Raw genomic sequence first — 21,817 nt, forward strand, 5'->3', positions numbered from 1 at the left:
GTGAAGAAAAATCACTACTTGGGATCCTGGAGGTAAGTGGCAAGTTTGCTAATTCTGGATTTCAAGTTTAATTCCACTCAAGGGATACTTTATGAGCTCTAGCAAACTGCCAGTTCTAGCCAGGGACACAGGCTCTGCCAAGTCAGCAATCCCTGTCTGCAGGAAGCTCATTATCAAAGAGACTGACACAAATTCACTTAACTAAAATATACTGGGATAAATGCTAGATCACAAGTTTGAATAAAGTTCTCAAAACCAAAGACAAGTACATGTAGAATTTCTTGCAAAAAGTTTTGTGGATTTAGACCACACAGACAGGAAGAAATCCAATTAAAAATTATATCTAACCTTAACATTATAGATGACGCAATACATTAGCTTCTTTCCTGGTTTTCAGTGATTTTTGTCAGAAATACTCTGTCTAACTGAACTGAGTGATAGTCAATTTAAACACAGTGGAGGTAGAAGCCATATTTTTAATAGAACTAACAGAGGGAGAAATGGTATGCCATGCTTCTATTGTATTAAAAGAAAAGCTGATGAAATTCTTACCAAACAACACCCCAGTGGTGAGGATGAAAAGATCACAAACTGCAGCTTGCATCTTTCATTAGTACTAATACTGTCCCTTTGAATTCCCTTTGAATTTCCCTATAATTATTTACTGCATAAATCACTGGAGGGCAAAATGTTGACCAGACAAACTGAACTAGCTCCACATAAACTACTCACACACAGCAGATCTACGGTGCACACGATTACATATTTTTCTTTTAAATAAAATTCTCTGTTATTCTAAAATGGATGGTAAAAAGGAAGGTGGTCGCATAATTGTGTCTTGGAAACCTACAAGGTACACAGAGGAGCGTTTTCAGGCCCCTGGAAAACAGCCCCATGTTACCACTAGGACTCTGAGCATCACTTTATAACTTAAACTGCACAAGCTTCTCTCGGCTTTAGATAAAAGAATCCCCTGACACCCCAGGTCCCTAGTATGCCCTCCTTCCTCCCTGTCTCTTCCCAGCTATGACAGTTGATAGTAAGGGTCAACTTGATTGAAGGATGCAAAGTATTATTTCTGGATGTATCTGGGTGTTGCCAGAAGAGATTAACATTTGACTCAGAGTCAATGGACTCAGAAAGACCCACCCTTAACGTGGGTGGGCAGCATCCAAATGGCTGCCAGTGCGGATAGAAAAAGCAGGCAGGAAGTGGAAGAAGCTGACTTGCTGAGGCTTCTGGCCTTCATCTTTCTCCTGTGCTGGATGCTTCCTGACCTCGAACATCAGACTCCAGGTTTTTTGGCTTTTGGACTCTTGGACTCACACCAGTGATTTGCCAGGAGCTCTGAGGCCTTTGGCCACAGTCTGAAGGCTGCACTGTCAGCCTCCCTACTTTTGAGGTTCTGGGACTCAGACTAAGCCACTACTGGCTGTCTTGCTCCTCAGCTTGCAGATTGCCTATGGTGGGACTTCACCTTGTGATCATGTGAGTCACACCTCCTTCATAAACTCCCTTTCATATATACATATATATCCTATTTGTTCTGTCCCTCTGGAGAACCCTGACTAATGCACCAATCAAACATGGGAATGATGTGGAAAGACATTGTCTTTCCTGTTTCCATCGAGTCACATGTGTCAGACGACGCTAATTACTCATCCAATATCCATTACCCATTTCTTCCCTATCAAGAAAACCCTTATATAGGCCAGACGCAGTGGCTCATGTCTATAATGCCAGCACTTTGTGAGGCTGAGGTGGGAGGATCACTTGAGTCCAGAAGTTAGAGACCAGCCTGGGTGACAGAGCAAGACCTCCATATCTGTTTAAAAAAGAAAGAAGGAATACCCTGATATGGGAGAGAAGGGACTGCCCATATGCCCAGTTAAATAACTACAATTCCCTACTTCACTACAGGATGGGCTTGATTGTGAAAACAGTTCTGGCCATTGAGCAATAGTCAAAAGATGTTGGTTGACAATTCCAGAAACATTCCTAAAGGGCAGACTCGGATATACACGGTGTTTTGCCCCTCTCTCTGCTTTCTCCCTTCTGAGTGAAATATAGATGTGATGACTAAAACTGCAGCAGCTATCTTGTGACAATGAGGGAAATAGCAAGATAATCATAAAATCCTTGATCCACCAAACCAATACCTACCTATGGAGATTCCTGCCTTTCCTTAAACAGATGCCTGTCTTGTTGACCTCAGTGTCCTTTGGGGTTCCTACCACATGCAGCTGAACTTATGCCCCAACAGGGATCAACTTCACAGATCACTCACCCTCAAGCCCCTCCAGTCTGGCTTTTATTCCCAGGAGTTCATTAAATATTTTTTTTTTTTTTTTTTTTTTTTGATGCAGAGTCTTACTTTGTCACCCAGGCTGGAGTGTGGTGGTGCAATCTCGGCTCACTGCAACCTCAACCTCCCTGGTTCAAGTGAATCTCCTGCCTCAGCCTCCTGAGTAGCTGGAACTACAGGCACACACCACCACAGCTGGCTAATTTTTGTATTTTTAGTAGAAATGGGGTTTCACCATGTTAGCCAGGCTGGTCTCGAACTCCTGACCTCAGGTGGTCCACCCACCTTGACTTTCCAAAATTCTGGGATTACTAGCATGAGCCACCATGCCCAGCCCATTAAATATCTTATTAAAGTTACCAATGACCTCCATAGATAAAAATGCAAAGAATAATTTTCATTTCACCTGCTTCATCTCTCAGCAGCATTCAACTTTGTTGACTTTCTGTGGTTTTCAGTCTCTTCCATTGGCTTGTGTGATGTCACATTCTCTTGATTTCTACACTTCTCTGGCTGATATTTTGAGGTCTCATCTTTGTCATTTATCAACCTATCAAATGTTGGCATCCTTCAGGATTCATTCATAAGCTCTTTTCTCTTCTCATAATTTTTACTGAAAAAATATCATCCTTTCCCAAGGCTTCAGTCATTATTATCAAACTGCCAAACATACCTAAAATTGTATTTCCAAGCAAGACATGAGGAAGAAATGTTGTTACCTAAAAGCCCGGGAACTAGAACCATCCAGTGGGAGCTAATTCCTGGCAGGGTCTACTCCTGAGGAGCATGTGTCCTACAGGAGCAAAGCTATGGAGGATATGCAGCCTCTGACAAAGACACATCAGGAAGCAGAGCAAGGGAGAAATCTTCCACTTTCGCTACCCTTTCCCAACCTACAGTCTTCCACTGCTGCCTCCCACTGGGAAAATCCATGCAATAAAAGCAAATCATGACTTCATACAAATGTAAATTAACCAATCAATAAATTAAACATTTGATGAGGAATGGAATGTGTATACAATGTCACACAGTGACTCCCCACAAAATTTTATTAACTGCAAAGAGAAAAACAGCAACTTTACAGTTGAAAATACTGGCAGATAACACCTTAATTGTGTAATTAAAGTGAACATCAACAGTAATGAGAAATTAAAATCATGCACCACCTAATAGGATGCAATGAAAACACAGCATCATTTCTGTGGCATTCACGCAACAGATGCATAACCTGAATCTAATCATGAGGAGACAGCAGACAAACCCAAATTAAGAGACAGTCTACAAAATACCTGTCATCTTAAAAGTGCCCAAACAAAATATATATAGATATCAAATATATGACAATAGCACTAAGATGGGGAGAATGGAACTATACTGTGGTAAAGTAACTATATTTACCTAGAGAAATAAAATATCAATTCTAATTAGATGATGATAAAGTTAAAGATATATATTATGATCCCTAGAGCAATCACTTAAACATGCAAACAGATATAGCTCAAAAGCCAAGAGATTAATTAAAATAAAAAACTAATACTTGATTAACACAAGAGATTACTCAAGAAAGAATGAATAGAGGAACAAAACTAAGATGAGACAAATAAAAAACAAATAGCAGACCTAAATCCAACCACATCAATAATCACATTAAATATAAATGAACTAAATCTACTTCGGGTAATGATTGAGTGAGATACTTGAGTTGGTCCTATGTAAACTCTAGACATAATTTTTAAAGTAGCTATCCAAAGGCGCTAGAGAGTAAACAGAAACAGGCAAGGTGAGTCCATAATCAAAGATTCACTCTAATGAAGAATTTCTCCCATTTTTGTGACATTTAGCCTGGAGAATAATGTAGTTATTGTTGTAGGGTTTTGGGAAAGCATCAACCATGGGGAAAAAAATGCAGTTGGGGTTGGGAGGTAGGGAACCACAGGACTGAGTGCAAGATGGCCGCTAAAGAGAGATGAGAGAATCATGGGAGAGAGAGAGAGAGAAAATGCTCAAATGCTACCTGTCCGTATCTCTGGTTGAATCTTGAATCTTGCATATGCAGATCAGTTGCAAAGCATGTCAGCTAAAGACAAAAGATCTGTGCTGAGATTGTACTTATGATGCAAGAAAGGGATTTGCAGTTTGAGTACCACAAAATTAATTGCCTGCTGAAACAAAAGAAACAACACTCACTGGAAAACGAAAAATAAGAATCCAGAGTCTTCACAACTTAATATTCATAATATTTGAGATACAGTAAAAATTGTCCAAAATATGAAGATTTTCAAAAATGAGATCCTTTCAGGAGTGAAAAAACAATCAACTGAAACCAACCTGAGGATGACCCAGATGTTGGAATTATCAGAAAAGCATTTTAAAGTTGCTATTTATAACTGTCATCAGTGATGTAAAACAAAATATGCTCTTAATGAATAAAAAGCCTTGAAAACTCAGCAAATAAATAGAAGTGATAATAAAAGAACAAAATGGAAAGTCTAGATTGAAAACTACAATAGCTAAAGGTAAAATTACACTGGGTGGACTTAATACACAAATAAAGATGAGAGGAGAAAGAATCAGTGAATTTGAAGATAAATGAATAGAATTAGTCGATGTAAAATGAATGAGATAAAAAGACTGAAAGAAATGAACAGAGACTCAGAGAACTGTTAGATGATAACACATAGTATAGTATATGTGTAATTGACATTCCAGATGCAGAGGAGTAAGAAAAAAAGGCAGAAATGAGTATTTTAATAAATAATGACTGAACTCTCCCAAATTTGATAAAAGACATAAGTGTACAAATTTAACTACACAACAAACCCAAGGCAGGATAAACATTTAAAAGGCCATGCCTCTGCACATTGTAGTCAAACTGTTAAAAGGCACAGATGATGAGCAAATCTTGAAAGCAGCAAAAGAAAAGCAACACATCACCTACAGATGAATGATTCAATTAATGGCTGACTTCTTATTAGAAATTATGGAGGTTAAAAGTAAGTGGAATCAAAACCACATCTCACCATCTCACCCCAGTTAAAATGGCATCATCAAGAAGACAAAAAATAAATAAATAAAATAACAAATGCTGGTGAGGATGCTGAGAAAGAGGAACACTTGTACATTGTTAGAGGGTAATCATCATATCAAAGAGATAACTGCACTCCCATGTTTACTACAGCACTATTCACAGTAGCCATGATAGGGAATCTAAGTGTCCGTCAATGGGTGAATGAATAAAGAAAATGTGCTGTGTACACACACACACACACACACACACACACTCTCTCTCTCTCTCTGCAATATTATTCAGCCATAAAAAGAATGAAATCCTGTCATTTGCAGCAACATGGGTGGAACTGGAAACCACTGTGTTAAGTGTTAAATAATCCAGATATGGAAAGACAACTATCTCATGTTCACACTAACATATGAGAGCTTAAACCAAAAGTGGGCCTCTTGGAGGTAGACAGTAGAATAAAGGTTACCAGAGGCTGGGAAGGGAGGTGGGAACAAGAGGGATAAGAATTTGATTAACGGGTACAAAACTACACTAGATGGAAGGAAAATATTCTAGTATTCAATAGTACAGTATAGGAAATTATAGTTAACAATAATTTATTGTATATTTCAAAATAGCTAAAAGAGAAGAATTATAATGTTCCCAACATAAAGAAAAGATAAATGTTTGAGGTGATGGATATGCCAATTACCCTGATTTGACAATTACACATTGCATACACGTATCAAAATATTACATGTGCCCAAAAATATGTATGACTATAATATAATTTTTAAAATCAGGTAGAAGAATATCTTTAAAGTGCTGAAAGAAAAAAAACTGCCAACACAGCGCTCTACAAATAGCAAAAAAAAAAAAAAAAAAAGTCTTCTGGAATAAAAATGAAATAAAGCATTTTCAGATAAAGGAAACAAAAGAAGTTATTCCCAGGAAATAAGTACTTAAAAAATTGCCAAGAGAAGTCATACATGCTGAAGGGAAATAACAACAAATAAAAACTTAGATTCCCCAGAAAGGAATGAAGAGTGTCAGAAATGGCAAAATCTGGATAAATGCAAAAGGCTACTATGGCTTTTTCTTCCTACTGTCTTTATAACACACATAACTATTTAAAGTAAAAGTTACAATATTCTCTTCTAGGGTTTTTAACATATATCTATGTAATTACACAAAATAACTTTTAACATCAAGGACATGGGGTGGTTAAACGGACCTACTATCCATATTTTATGGAAAGTCTATCTCAAAATAGACTGTGAAAAGTTAAGCATGTATATGGTAATCCCTGAAGCAACTACTAAAAATATAATGCAAGAAAGTGCAGCTAAAAAGCCTGTATAAAAGCTAAACTAGAATTCTTAAAAGTATGCAAATAACGCACAAACAAGCAGGAAAAGAAGAACAGAGGAATAACAAACACAAAGAAAGAGAGAAAACAAATAATAAAGTGGTAATCCCCAATCTAATAACATTAGTAATTATATTAAATATTAATAGAATAGCACATTAATGAAATTACATATTAAATATTAATGGAATAAGCACACTAATTAAAACACAGATTATCAAAAGAGATAAAAATACAAGACATGACGGTATGCTGTCTACAACAGGCACACTTTAAAGATTCAGATAAGTGAATTTGGCAAGATTGCAGGATATAACCTCAGTACACAAAAAAAATCAATTATATTTCTACATTATAGCAACAAAACATTTTTAAATGAAAATAAAATCATCAAGTCAATTTACAATGTTAAAAAATAAAATACTAAGAAACAAAGGTAACAGGAATGTGCAAGATCTGTACAATGAAAACTACAAAGCATCGCTGAAGATAATCAAAGGAGATGTAAATAAATACAGAAATACACCATGTTCATGTATCAGAAGACCCAACATTGTTACAATGGTAATTCTCCATAAATTGATCTACATAGTCAATGTATTTCCAGTCAAAATCACATGAATATCAAATTCTAGCTAATAATGTGCATAGTGAACTATTTATGGGGAAGTGAAGAAACTTCTGCAAACTACTTTTAAACACATCAAAAAATAAGATGGATTGAGGCATGAAGAGATGGATTGATAGCTATGTAGCACAACAAGAACAGTAAAATATTAATGTTGGAATCTAGGTGGTGGGTATTTGGATTCTTACTATACATTTCTTTTAACTTTGTCATGTTTAAACTTTTTCAAAATAAAATATGGGGAAAGATATAAAATATTTCCAATATGTAAAAGAGTATGGAGAACAATAAAATAGACACCCATATCTCCCACCAACTAGATTAACAGATAAAACATGCAGATACAGTTGAAGTTCCCCAGATACTCTTCAACCTTTGTCCTTTCCCAGAGATGACCAGTCCCTTGATGCTGGTGTTTATGACATCCACCTATATTATATGCATTGACCAAACAGGAATGTGTTTATCTACAGCAACTAGAATCATTAATATGCTAAATGTTTTAAACTGTATGCTGCTGTAGGTATGAGCTAATAATTTGCTTTGTTCTTCCACTTAGCCTTAAATCTTGGAGATGTATCGAAGAATGGAGACATGAATTCATTTTCATATCTGTAGAGTATTCATCTGTATAGCTATTCATTTATCCATTTTCCTTTAATAAATATTTCTGTTAACCCATCTCAAGATGTGGCCTCTCTAAGGCCAGCATAGGAGTGAGATGCCCAGATTCTGGGCATGGAAAGACCCGGATACAAACCCTAGCTTCTTGACTTTGTGGCTTTGAGGAAGTTACCTATGTTTCTAAGCCTCAGTTTCCTCATGTAACAGGTAAGGATGTTCATTCTGCTACCTCTGAAGATCATTGAAAAGAAGTACATAAGATGGATAGAATAAAAGCATATAGCAAAGTGCCTGCCACACACACACACTCAATATTCTGAGTCTGAAACACAAGGAACAGAAAATCCTAGGGGTGCCACCAACCCCATTTCACTCAGGCCCAAAGAATACTACTAGGCACTGAAAACTGCCAGCTCTACCTTATAGGGTTAAATTTCCAATAGGGAGCCAGACCCACACTGCTTGCCCCTAGATCTTCACTCTCAGCCTGGGAAACATCATGCAAAGCCTTAAAGGTGGTTTAGGTTGGATCCAGGCAGCTTCCTTCCTTACCGCTATGCTAACACACCACTGTACCCATCAGGGCTTCAGAAGGTCTCGTGAAGGGACTATTCACAGACGTATGGGCAGGGTTGTGAGGATCAGCAAGGGATGGTGAAGCACCCTGGGGTCGGCAACGCTGGGGACCCTTATTAAACTGAGACTGCATTTTTTAACTTTATTTACTCTTAAGTTTAAAACTGGTACTTTATAAATGGCAAAGTTGGGATTTGAACCCAGCAGTCTGGCTCCAGGCTCCAAGCTCTGAGCCACTCTACCCTGCCGCCTCAACCCCAGAGAAATATTTGTTTGTGTTCAATGCGGCAGAGTCAAGGTTGTTTCCTGCAGCACTGCTTGAGGTACCAGTGAAAAACTGGAGGCAACTTAATGCCCACTGATGGGGGAATGACTAATTAACTTACCAGAGAGCTCTTCGAGCAGATAAAACGAATGACGCCTGAGAAAGTGCTCCTCAAGGTTCAACACTAAACTGTAAATGGGTTGGTTACCCCTCAGAAGCAACCAGGACTAGAAGGGGGTTGTCCACATGGACACTGGCCTTGTCTGTATTGTTGCAGCTTATTTGTTTACAGTATTACCTGTGTATTTTTGAATTAAGTTTTTAAAAGTCATAGATGAGTAAGTCAACTATAGAAGGACAAATACTGCATGGTTCCTGTTCTATGAGGTACCTAAAGGACTCAAACTCAACGTACAGACGTAGAGAGTAGAAAGGTGGCTCCCAGGAGCCAGGGGCAGGGAGAAACGGGTCATTGCTATGTGGTGGGTGTAGTTTCAGTCCTGCAAAATGAACAAGTTCTAGAAATCTAATATACAATAATGTGCATAGAATTAACACTACTGTACTGTACTTTACAATGTGTTAATAGTGTAGATTTCATGTCAACTGTTTTTTACCACAATAAAAAATATATATTATCCAGGGCATGTATAAAACTCCTTGGGGCTTATTCTTTTAAAAGCAATATTCCAGGTCACTTGAAATGAAGTTACTGGGATAGACTCCAAAAGAAACAAAGTGTAAGTACAAGGAGAGTATAATTGAAGAATGAGAACTCCGTATCAGGGGTGTGATGGAGCCTTGTCCTGCAAGCATTTCCATCAGGGAGTCAGCACCCAGGCACAGCATAGCCCTGAGCAGGAGAAGGAAAGAAGGGTCTTGATGCTGGTTTCCAAGGTCAACCAAGGTCATGCCCCAGCCATTTACAGACAAGTAGCCCTGCCACAAACACCACACACTTGGGAGCAGGTGCAGGCAGGCAGAGACACAGGCTCTGTGTCTTTGTCTGTAAAACAGGCTTAAAAACAATCATTCCAGCCTCCTAGCATTACTGCAAGGGCTAAAGTCATGGCACATCTAAGTGTGGCTTGGTACAAACTATGTGTTCACTAAGTTATTGGCCACCACCATAATCTAGGTATACTCCAATTTGCCAAAGTTGTGATCTGAGATATCAGCTCAGGTAAAAATCTACTTTTGTGCACAGGCTCTTCAAGCATCTGCAATTTACACTCACTTCTTACCAGCCCCTATCAGAGCTCACAGACTCCAATACAACTGGGAAAGAAAACAAGGCAGATTTGGGAGGTAAGCACCATGTTCTAATTAATGGAAACAGGCTCGCTAAATGCAGCAAATAACATTTGGAACTAGTATCAGCTAACCACAAGGTGCAGGTTACAGCTGGCTTGGGAAACGCTTAACCTGTCTTCATTTCCAAGCTCTACCAAAATCTAAGCTCTAAGCTCTCGACTTGATCTCGGCTCCAAGGTTGCAGATTTCAGAGCATCTGTGTCTCTGCACAGTTTCCTCAAGGGAAATCTGAGTTTTAGTCAGGAAAAGAGACTAAAAGCCTGAATTCTTGTTGCCACAAGGGGAATGTTTATGAAATAGGTGGCTCTTTTTTAAATGTAAAAACTAAGCATTAAGATTATTAACATTTGAAATGGAGGAATCCTGAGAGAGGCTTGAGCTTTGAAGTGGGCTGATCTGGGTTGGGGTCCTGGTTCTATCACTTTCTGGTCATGTGACCCACGGGCAAGTGACTTAGCATTTCTGAGCCTGTTTCTTCATCTCTAAATGGAGGAACTGGTCACTTCGAGAACTGTCCAGGGGATGAGTGATGACAATGTACCTAAGAACCTTGTGGGAAGCCTTGCATGTGACAGGTGCACAGGGGGAAGCTACTGCTGAGGGTGAGCTGAGTGTAAGGCCGGTTGCCTCGTCGGGAGCTCAGATGCACACCCCCCCACTTTTTTCCGAGAGCTTGGACACGTCCACCCCCTCACACAGCCTAGCCTTCCCTAAAATCCCCGCCAAGATGCAAACGAGGTCTTGTAACTCTAGCCAATAGCAGTCAAGTCTAGTATGCAAATGAGGTCTTGTAACTCTAGCCAATAGCAGTCAAGTCTAGTATGCAAACGAAGTCTTGTAACTCTAACCAATAGAAGTCAAGTCCTGTATGCAAACGAAGTCTTGTAACTCTAACCAATAGCAGTCGAGTCCTGTATGCAAACAAAGGCTTGTAACCCTACCCAATAGCAGTCCTGCTTTGCCCACACCCTGCTCTCCCACAACCAATCGAACGCCTCCACTCCCTATAAAACCCCATGTCTGAGAGGAGTCCGTGCGACTTCTCTGGCCCCTCCCGTCAGACCGTAGAACCTCACCCAGGAGCCCGAATAAACCCTTCACATTGGATCTTCTTGTGCTGGCCTCAGTTTCTTCTTTTTAAACTCGGCAAGAACCCAACAAATCTTACACTGAGCAGTGAGTGTGACCCAGTAGTGTGTCCTTGAGGCAGCTTCCAGAATCCACTTAGACACCACTAAGACTGGCACCAAGCATCACAGTCAAATTGCTCCCAGGCACGAGGCTTGGTAGCTTCCTTATCTCATTTCCTCTTCACAGCCAAAAGACAGGTGCTATTACTGCTCTCACTGTACAGGAGAGGAAGGCAAGGCTCAGAGAGGTGAAGTGACATGTGCAAGGTCACAGAGCCGGTAAGGAGGGGAGTTGAGATTTGACCCCAAGCCTCACTGACTCTAATCACTCAGAAAACTTGCCTCTCGAGAGCTTTCTGGACACTCCAGATTCTTTGATCATCCTGCCCTACCCACACACCCTCTCCTATTTTCCTTTAATCCAAAACCTGCCCATCCTGCACAGCCTCCTCCTCCAAGAGGCCTGCCCTGATTTACCCCTGTGGACTGCACTGATGACCTTTACCTGACATCACTTTCTACCCACATCACTTCCTCAGGGACTTAGACCATACCTTGCATTGCTAGTTAATGCTCCAGGTCAAGCATATCTGTTTCTTCAAAGCCCTCCAGACCCCCTGAGCACACAGACCACCACTTCCCTTCATTTCAGCACCAGGCAGGAAAAGTCTAACGATTTCTAATGTGATGTCTGATTGCTACCAGTTCACCTCTTTATGTTGTCAACTAAATAAAAAAATTAGGTTTTTAAAGAATTAAAATTAGTTTCATTTACAGTCTTATTGAAGACTCTAGGAAGAGTCTTTTGGAGAGGTTGTTTCAGACTGTTTTGAAACACTGTTTTACTTTAAAATTTATATATAGATTGTAGAGGTTCAGTGTGTGTAAAATTACATCAAGGTTTGGGTGTAAGAGTAAATTGGGTGATAAATTATTAAAGTTTATCTGGTTATAGATTGCAGAAGTAAAATCCCGCTGTCAGACGTCATCTTCTTACATGTAGGAAAAGACAAGAACTAGGAGTATTTATCTGTTAAGGAATGTAGTGACTCAGGCAAGAGATGTAGGGGCCGTGTGTTCTACTTTGTTCTGTTTTGTTTTGAGACGGAGTCTTACTCTGTTGCCAGGCTGGAGTGCAGTGGTGCAATCTCGGCTCACTGCAACTTCTATCTCTTGGGTTCAAGAGATTCTACTGCCCCAGCCTCCCAAGTAGCTGGGACTACAGGTGCACACCACCACACCCAGCTAATTTTTGTATTTTTAGTAGAGATGGGGTTTCACCATGTTGGCCAAGATGGTCTCTCTCTCTTGACCTTGTGATCTACCAGCCTCGGCATCCCAAAGTGCTGGGATTACAGGCGTGAGCCACCTGCCCAGCCTTGTTTTATTTTTAAGGTATTTTTTCCAAAAGCTGTAAGTCATCACAGAGTCAGGAGTCTCATGAACTTATGCTGGCAAGTAGAAATGAGCAAACATGGCTGTTTACATTTGTTATTTTTCTTACCAGTTTTCTCTTTTGGTCATAAATCAACTGTCTTGTATTTATGAAGCCAGTGTTGATTGTCTCATGTAGTTAGAGAGGCTATTTTTTCAGGAAGTTCACGATCTTTAGCTGTAGCCATAAGGAACAAGCACTGAGCTCAGAGTGAATATTTGTCTATTTATCAGAAAATACTTTTTGGATCATATCTTTTTTTTTTTACTAATATGACCTGGATTTTTTTTGACATTGTCTTTATTGTAGCCAATATAACATCTTAACAGGATTATTATAAGAATATCATAGATTATATATAGTAGTACATATTTAACAGTGCTAAAGTGTATTATAGACTGAAAAAAACATAATAAAATTGCAATATATATTTGCATAATTTTTATTAATTGTATTGGGTGTAGGAATACATCTGGTTATGGATTACTAAGCACATCTGGGTGTAGACTGCAGAAGCATAAACATTCACCCTGTCAGATGTTACCTTATGTGCAGGAAAAGGCAAGGACTAGGATCATTTATCTATTAAGAAATGCAGTGACTCAAGCAAGAGATGTGAGGGCCGTGTGCTCAATCCTGTTTTGTCTTTAAAGCATCCTTCCGGAGAGCTGCACGTCATTACAGAGTCAGGAGTTTTGTGAAATTATGCTGGCAAGTAGAAATGAGCAAACACGGCTTTTATGTTTGCTACTTTGCCTCACAATATAAATTCAAATAAGAAGTGATCAGAAAAAGCCAAGATTCTCTGTAATATTCACTTCTAAGTCATTCACTTAGAAATTACTGCATTCAAGGCAAGAATTGTCAATGGATGCCAAAAGTCCTGAGCGAAAGGATGATGCAAAACAAGATGTATGTGTAATCTCTAAGACTCTCCCCAGATGTTATTATTACTAATTACAAAGGGGGAAGCAGCAACTTTACAGTGGAGAAAGTGGGCAGACACCAACTTCACCACCACTGCTGAGAAGACACATCAGGTACCTCCCAATACGGTGCACATCAGGTACCTCCCGATACCTCCCGATACCTCCCGATACGGTGCACTGAGGAGGGCAGAGCACTTCACTGCTATTCTGTACGTATAAATACGTACACCCTCAATCCAATCATGAGAAAACACCAGACAGACCCAAATTGAGGAACCTTCTCAAAAATAACTGGCCAGCAGTCTTTAAAAGTGTTAAAGTCATAGACAAAAATATAAAAAGAAGAGTAAAGAACAGAATGAAGGAGACAAGCAGGACATAACAACCCTGTGCTGTGGGGGTCCTGGAGCAGAAAAAGATACCAGCGGGACAGCTGGCCATTTTTAAGAATGTCTGTTCAATGACAATGTACCAACATCAATGTCCTAGTTTTGATATTTGTACCGTGGTTACATATGATATTAGCATTAAGGGGAACTGAAGTTTTAGACTTTTCCATAAGTCTAAAAGGATTCCAAATAAAAAGCTAAAAAATTTTAAAAGAAGTGAAATGAAATGTAAATGTCGTACATTCTGTGGTTTCATTCATGGCGCTTAGCATGGGTTTTAATTGTATGTATTTCTATTTATTTGTGTGTTTGCTGTCTCCCCGCACAGAGAGTGTGAACTTGATTAGGGATGGGAGCCTGAGTGCTTGATTTCAAAAGAAAAGAGGAAATTAGGAGGGCAAACCAAAGATGTGCCACATATAATAGGCAACCACAAAACACTTGTACAATCAAAGACCACTACATAGAGCTGGCAGCCTCCAGGGCACTGGAAGAACCCAGAGGGAGACTGAAGCTGACCAGCAGGTGATGCCTGGGGTGCACCTAAGACTGTGTCGCCTTCTCATGGATGAGAAAGTCAACATCAGCCAGGTTTCTCAGGGCATGACGTGGGTCCCGGGTCTGCAGATGGTCCTGATGCACAGGTGTGGCTTTAAACAACATTGAGTCCTGGAGGGAGACGAACATCCCCATCAAGGTCTCCTCTAAGCCTCTGAGAACTCCAAGGGGTGACTTGCTGTGGCCCTGGCCTCTCCGTAGCACAAGCCCTTCTTCCTTCTACAGAGACCAGGCCACACATCGATGGCCTTTGGCAGGTGGTGGTGCCTACTCAGAACTTCATGGCACTGTTTTTTGTTGTTGCTATTTTACATCAATTTATTTTTATGATACACTTTCATGTTAACAAGTAATATTGGTTTCCATTTATGGTAGCAGATGTTAAGTTTCCTTTTCAAATGCATTCATAGAAGTTTTAAAAAGCGATTTGACTTAAAGAAAAAGTAAATAAAAACTGCACAGAAGGCACACACACATGACTTAACTTATGAAGGTGGCACATGGTGCTATCTGATATGACCCAAAAAACTCAAAGACAGTGTATGAATTACTCAAGTTTAGGATGCACTGACGTAGCCCATTGTTAGATTAGAGGTGATGAAGCAGTTACCACATGATAGGTAGGAGGAAACTTTTGCCAGAATTGCATCCCCTACAGATCCTAACTTTCAATATTTATGAAACTGTTATTTATTTACATCATGAATTCATACAATCTTGGCCATTCATTCATTCAATGTCATTGTTCCCTTTATCTGGGAACAATGTCTCCCAATACCTAGGATACATTCATTCAACAAGTATTTATTGAGCACTACTATGTGGGAGACACTGTTCTAGATCCTTAAGATACATCAGAAATACAGGAGACAAGGTCCCTAGCAGGAAAAGGCAGACAATAAACAATTATATCTTATGTCATTAACACATATAAAGTAGGTCAATCAGGACAGGGCAAGGGGCCCAGTGGTGTGGGGAATGCAGGATTAAGTAGGAAGCTGAGGGTGAGTTATTTAAGCCAGGACAGAGGCTCTGGGCGGGAGCATGCCTAAAGGCCAAACAGGGGGTGGGCCAGCATGGCTGTTGCTGAGGGAGGGAAAGGAAAAGTCATGGGAGATAACAGGTACAGACCATGCAGGGCCTTGTAGGCAACATGGCGTTCTGGGCCTTTACTCCAGAACAGACTACAGGGGCAAAAATGGAGGCAGGGAGACCTTAAGGGGGCTCCTGTAGCTGTCCAGCCAGGAGGAGATGCTGCCTTGGACCTGGCTCATAGCAGAGGAAGTAGATAGAGTGTAGATATTTCAGAGGAAGAACCCTAGGATTTGCTGATGACTCAGCTGTGGAGTGTCAGAGAATAGGAAGAATCGATTTCAGTTACTGGGTGTTTGGCCCGAACACCCCATAAGGAAGATGGCTTCCAAGTTAAAGGAAGAGTCTGACCCAAACACAAAGTTGCCACTTCATAAATAGTCACTTAAAGCATAAACTGTGTCCACTTACAGATGGGGAAACTGTAGCACAAAGAAGTTACGTAACTTTCCCAAGGTCACACAGCTGGTACATGGCAGAGCCAGGATTCAAACCCAAACAGTCTGGCTTCAGAGTTCACAGTCTTAACCACTAGGCTCCACTGTCTAAGATGCTGAAAGGTCAGCCCAGGAGTCTCTCTGTGTGAGCTGAGAAAACCCTATTTTAATAAATCAGAGGTGAAGTTTCCCAGGACCTCTCTCAGTCCCAGAGATACTATATTTAGAGGGGATAGAATTTTAAAATATTTCAAACTTTCCTGGAAGTGTAGGAAAGACCTACCCCAACTCCAGCCCCCTCCAAACCCCACTTTATGACCCTTTGTTGAAAGGTTTTTCAAGGCATGAGTGAGCTGTAGCTGCTCATGTTGCACAGAATCTATCTTGGTATCAGAGAGTCGCCGATTCAACTTTTATTCCAACGGGCCCCTCTACAACGTGCAGTCTGAAATAGCAGCATAGCACGTGGAATGGTACACATCTGTTTCTTTTCCATGTGTCTCCAGCTCTGAAATTAGATCTCAGCAAATCTTGTGCACATTCACACTTTGATCTGGGTCTTCATCTGAGCCAGAATGAAATGTGTCACATTTCATTCATAAGAGACATGATTAAAACAGACAATCAGTTAAGTTGGGAAGTAACACATTTCCTTAGGCCTAAGAACAGTACCTTATTTCAAGAGACTGAATGTAAAAATGGACAATGGCCAGACAACATATAACAATAAAACCCTGACCCTCCACCTTGCAGCAGCCAAGAAGTCAAACCACATTTGTAGCAATCAGCCCAGAATAGTCAGAACCTGGTCAACAACTCCCAGCTCTTCTCTTTTCTGCCTCTGCTTCCAACTCAGGGCCAACCAGAGAAAGTCAAATGTGCTTCCAAGCCCATCGCATAAGATTCCTGCTTCTAGCTACCCTGCTTCCAGCTCCTCCAGGCCAAAACCCCCCAACCCAAGCATACCTGAAGCATTCTCACTCCTCTGCCTGCCTTTGAGTCTCTGCCAATGCAAGTGCTGGTGGCCGACCCCCACTGACACAATAAGCTCTCAGCAAATATTCCTCTGTTTGTTCTCATTTGAGGGTCTTCATTATTTCCACAATTTCAATGCATTTTTCTCTGGCTACCAAATAAAGCTTAAAAAGCAGTCTAAATGCTGACCCAGAGAGCTTTAATAGCGAATAAAGATCAGTCCCCATCCAGATAAGCAGAAGAGTCCAGAAGAGTGGTTTAAAGTGGGGGCTCTCAACTCACACATGCAGGCCCGTATCGCCATTCCACCACTTCTCCAATGCATGACCTCAGACAGGTAACTGCTCACCTTTCAGAGTCGCAGTTTCCATATCCATAGCATGGATGTCACTAGTCCTTACCTTGTATGCTGGCTGTGATAACACAGTGAGGCAAAGTATAGAAAGGGTAAACGCAGAACCCGGGACAAGTACACACAATAATTTAAAAGTATCAATTAACAGTATCAATTAATACATATTAATTATAGCATATAAGAGTATTGGTGTGCCCACAGTGTGCCAGGCACTCTTCTAAGTGCTCTACATGAAGTTAACTAATTCACTCCATAGTGCCAGCAATAATGGAGGGTGGTTTCACTCTCTGTGATGCACCCACTGGTCACTTCTGACTCCCACAAACACACACAATGAATGAATTGGCAATGCCTGCCTTTATAGATTCAAATCCAAACTCCCTTTTTAGCACTGCATCCTTTTTTATCCCAGTACTGAATCAGGATTTCAAAATTCAAATACCCTCAGAAGCCAGATGGGTGACACATGTGAGCGAAATGGGCCAGGTGTGAGACAAAAGGGAATAGTGGAGACTGGGGTGAACTGGACAATTTATGATGCATCTAAAGGGAGTTAACTATAACCAGCTAGTGCTAAGTTGCTAAACCTTTAAAATTTTCAAAGAAAATGGTATATAAAATTTCCCAATGGTTAGAGGTTGGTAACTCTCTTAAATATTTTAAAGAATGTCAGGTGGGCTAAATAAGGCACACGTCTGTGAGCTGAATTTGACTACTGCCACCAGTTTTACAAACTGTTGAGTAGATGTTTTTCCTTTAGGTAAGTATCAAGGCCCCACAACTAAAGCTTAAACAAAGATTTGGAAACATCCTTTGGCTGGACTGCCTCCTCTGTTCCTCTCCCTCTCCTGTCTCTTCAACTCCAAAGGCCAAGTAAGAATCTAAAATCCTAATGGGTTCCCTAAAGGAAGAAGCTGCTGGAGGGCTGCAGACTCACTATCCAAATTCCAAAGGCCCCAGGGATGCTGTTTCTAGGAGGCTGACAGTTCGTTCCTTGATTTTTCGAGGCCAAGTCAGAGTTAGAGTCCATTTCAGCTCTAAAATTAACTTCTTTGGGGAAAAAAGAAAACTATTTGAGAGGTTTCTAATTACCATCAAGATAATACTCTAAGGCTTTCTACAGTCTGGATGTTGGGTCCTCTTCCAGTCTCATCCCTAAATGAATCTCCTCTTCCCTAAATTAACCCGTAGCTCTGGCCTGACTGGGCCACACACAGCTGGGGGTGCAGCTGGTGCCCTCCTTGTCTATTAGAGGCAGTGAGCTGTGGGGATGAAGGGCACAAGCTGTAGGGCCAGATCACTGGGGTTCACACCAACCACTCCCTACCTGTGTGACCCAAGGCAAGGTACTTAACCTCTCTGTGCCTCAAAAAAAAAATGGGAATAATAATAGTATTTGCCTTTATCAGTTGTTTGTTGACAGAGTTTAATGAGTGAATTCATGTAATGAACTTACCACATGGGCTGAACCATTCTAAGTCTCAATGAGTGTTAGCTAATGCTGTGTGTATGCCATTGCCTGGCCTGAAATACCTTTCCTAGCCAGACTCCAAGGCTTCGCTGACCACCAGACCATCTGCCTTCCTTTTCCTCCAACTTCCCATCCAAAATATTCTCTCTATATCAGGAGTAGCAAATAAGTTCAGTCTTATGTGCCAGACCCCACAGCAGTGATAGGGGCTGCCTCAAGGGGCGGGCTCAATGTCTTCTATGGCAGAGGGAGTGCTGAAGTGCTACAGTTGATTGGTAATGTCTGCTGTGGCAGAGGATGTGCTAAAGTGCTGCCGTTGATTGGTAATGTCTGCCATGGCAGAGGGAGTGCTGAAAGGCAGGGCCAGTGAAGCCATCCCTTGGCCATTCTTGGTCTACAGCAAGCATATGGCACTGCCTTATACTAAAATAATCTCTCTGAGGTTGGATTTCAGGCTTCTCTAGTTTCTATGAAAGCCAAGAACTTGTTTTAGACCACCCCACCCCTTCCAGTCTATACCAAGTTTTGAATCAGTAACAGCCAAAGGCTAAATCAAAAGACTCCAAATAGAATATTGGCTTCTTCCAGGCTACAAAACCCACTTGGGATCTGCCAGAGCCTTGGAATCCTGTTGGTGGGCATCTGAACAAGTGCAACTCCAAAAATGCATGATCAGGCCTCAGTCAGGATCAGAAGGACCATACTGGACGCACGATGAATTCCCCACTTCTCCTTTGTATCTGTAAAGCAAAGCTTGCTTATGTTGGAATTTATATGTCCAGTTCCTGAGTTCCAGAGAAACAACCACAGGCTAACATTCACTGAGGACTCACAATTTGCCAGACATTGTTCTAAGAACTTTATAACTTATTTAACCTTTACCACCACCCCAGGAGATAGATCTCATCATTATCCCTATCATACCAATGAGGAAGCTAAGGTCCAGAGAGGTTAAGTAACTTGCCCAAGGGCACACATCTCCCATATGGCAAAGCCACCACTGTCTCCTACAGATATCCAGATATTTTTGAGAGCGAAATCAGGAAAAGACAGGCTTGTCCCCCCAGCACATAAAAGTCCCCTACCTTGCTGGGAGCAGTGGCTCAAACCTCTAATCCCAGCACTTTGGGAGGCCAAGGCAGGTAGATCACAAGGTCAGGGGTTCGAGACCAGCTTGACCAATATGGTGAAACTCTATCTCTACTAAAAATACAAAACTTAGCTGGGCATAGTGGTACATGCCTGTAGTCCCCGCTACTCGGGAGGCTGAGGCAGGAGAATCTCTTGAACCCTGGAAGCAGAGGTTGCAGTGAACCGAGATATGCCACTGCACTCTAGCCTGGGCAACAGAGCAAGACTCCATCTCAAAAAACAAACAAACAAAAAAACAAAATAGAAGTCTCCTACTTTTAGCTATCCTAAAACCAAATCTTCATCATACAGAGAGGCTGCTGACTCATTTTAACAAAGAATTCTTTACTGCAGAGAAAGAAATTGTCTTAGAAAGCCTTTTCATATATTTAGAAGTTGAAATTCATTTACAAGTTTTCCACCGACATGCAGCATTGTAGGATTCTGCCTGACACATCAAACAGGGTAGGGATAGGATCAGATTATCATGTGAGAGCTTTTAAAGCCTTCCTGAAGAAGAAGCACTTGAACCTCACAGTCCAGAACTCTGCCCTCAGAACAGTTGTATTTAATCCTGGTTTCACAACAGATTTACTTGGGGGAGCTTTCAGAAAATATAGATGCCAGCAGGAGCCCTGTTTTATTCTGTCAATACGGGGTGCTAGAAGGAGACTGGCAGGTGCAAGGTGGGAGAAGGAATTTTCCTCTTTCCATTGGCTTCCTATTTGCTTCTTGTTCTGATGAGTGGCACCCAGGCCTTGCTGCTTCACGACAGCAGCTGCAATTCACTTCCACAATGGCAGATGAATCCGGTTTGCAGCATCTCCAACTATTGAAGAACGAGTGTTATGACTCCCAGCCCTGGTGACACCAGCGCAACCTGTACCCTCTTCTCAGGGGTTTCAGTTTCTGCTCTGCAGGATCCCTGCTCCAAGCTCCAAGTTTTTGAAATGTTTAACTTCTTCCCTTATTCTCCCAGCTGGAGGGATGATATCTGCTTTCTGCAGCTGCCTCTTCCCTAGTATCTCGGTATTGCCTTCTTGACTTCTCAATTACCTAGTTAACATTTCTTTATACATAGTTAACAGTTCTTTATATTAAATTCTTGCTTTTAATATACTTACGTTGTCTCAGTCTCTTGACTGGACTTTGTTCCCCCAATTTTGAACTGTTTCTTTCTCTGCCCCCAAATTCCACTCATCCTTCAAGATCTAGCTCAAAATGAAACATTCTCTGTCCACTGCAACACACACAACTCTCATCCATGAATTCCTGTAGACTTTATGGTCTCTACTACTCAAGCTTCAACATGATCATATATTGCAGGGGTTGGCAAACCATGACCCCTGGGCTAAATTCAGTCCTCTGTTTTTGTAAGTGAAGTTTTATTGGAACCCAGCCACGCCCATTCATTTATGGCTGCTTGCATGCTGCAACAGCAGAGTTGAATCATCACCAGAGAGACTACATGGCCCATGATGCCTATTTACCATGTGGCCCTTTCAAGAAGTTTTCTGACTCCTGGTCTATTGTCTGGTGTGGGTCTCTATTTCACGTTTTGAATCTCTCACTACACAGGATACTGAAAACTGCAGAACTCTCAGCATATGACAACTCCATCCAAACCCCCCACACTTAGAAACTTAACCAAATTCTAGCGCAGCTTCTAGCAGCATAAGGCTGCGCCCCTAGGATCACGTCTGCACCTCTCATAGTACCTGCTTAAGAAAGCTCAGCATGGCCAGGGGTTTCCTGTTTGTTCCAGCCAAGGTACACCTGATGATACCCCCGACCTCTCATTCTTACAGCATTTACAAGAAAGGGCTTACAATTGTA

The 21,817-nt window shown here is 41.1% G+C and overlaps 1 protein-coding gene across 1 annotated transcript in view; it reads right to left on the reverse strand.

Annotated features, from left to right (window-relative positions):
• The window catches only part of TMEM132B (transmembrane protein 132B), a 312,206-nt gene that overhangs the window by 284,069 nt on the left and 6,320 nt on the right, over positions 1-21,817 (reverse strand). The window lies entirely within an intron of this gene.

The sequence above is a fragment of the Aotus nancymaae genome, unplaced genomic scaffold, assembly GCF_030222135.1.
Source record: "Aotus nancymaae isolate 86718 unplaced genomic scaffold, 86718_ANA_hifiasm-v0.15.2.pri h1tg000021l, whole genome shotgun sequence".
Lineage (NCBI taxonomy): Eukaryota > Metazoa > Chordata > Mammalia > Primates > Aotidae > Aotus > Aotus nancymaae.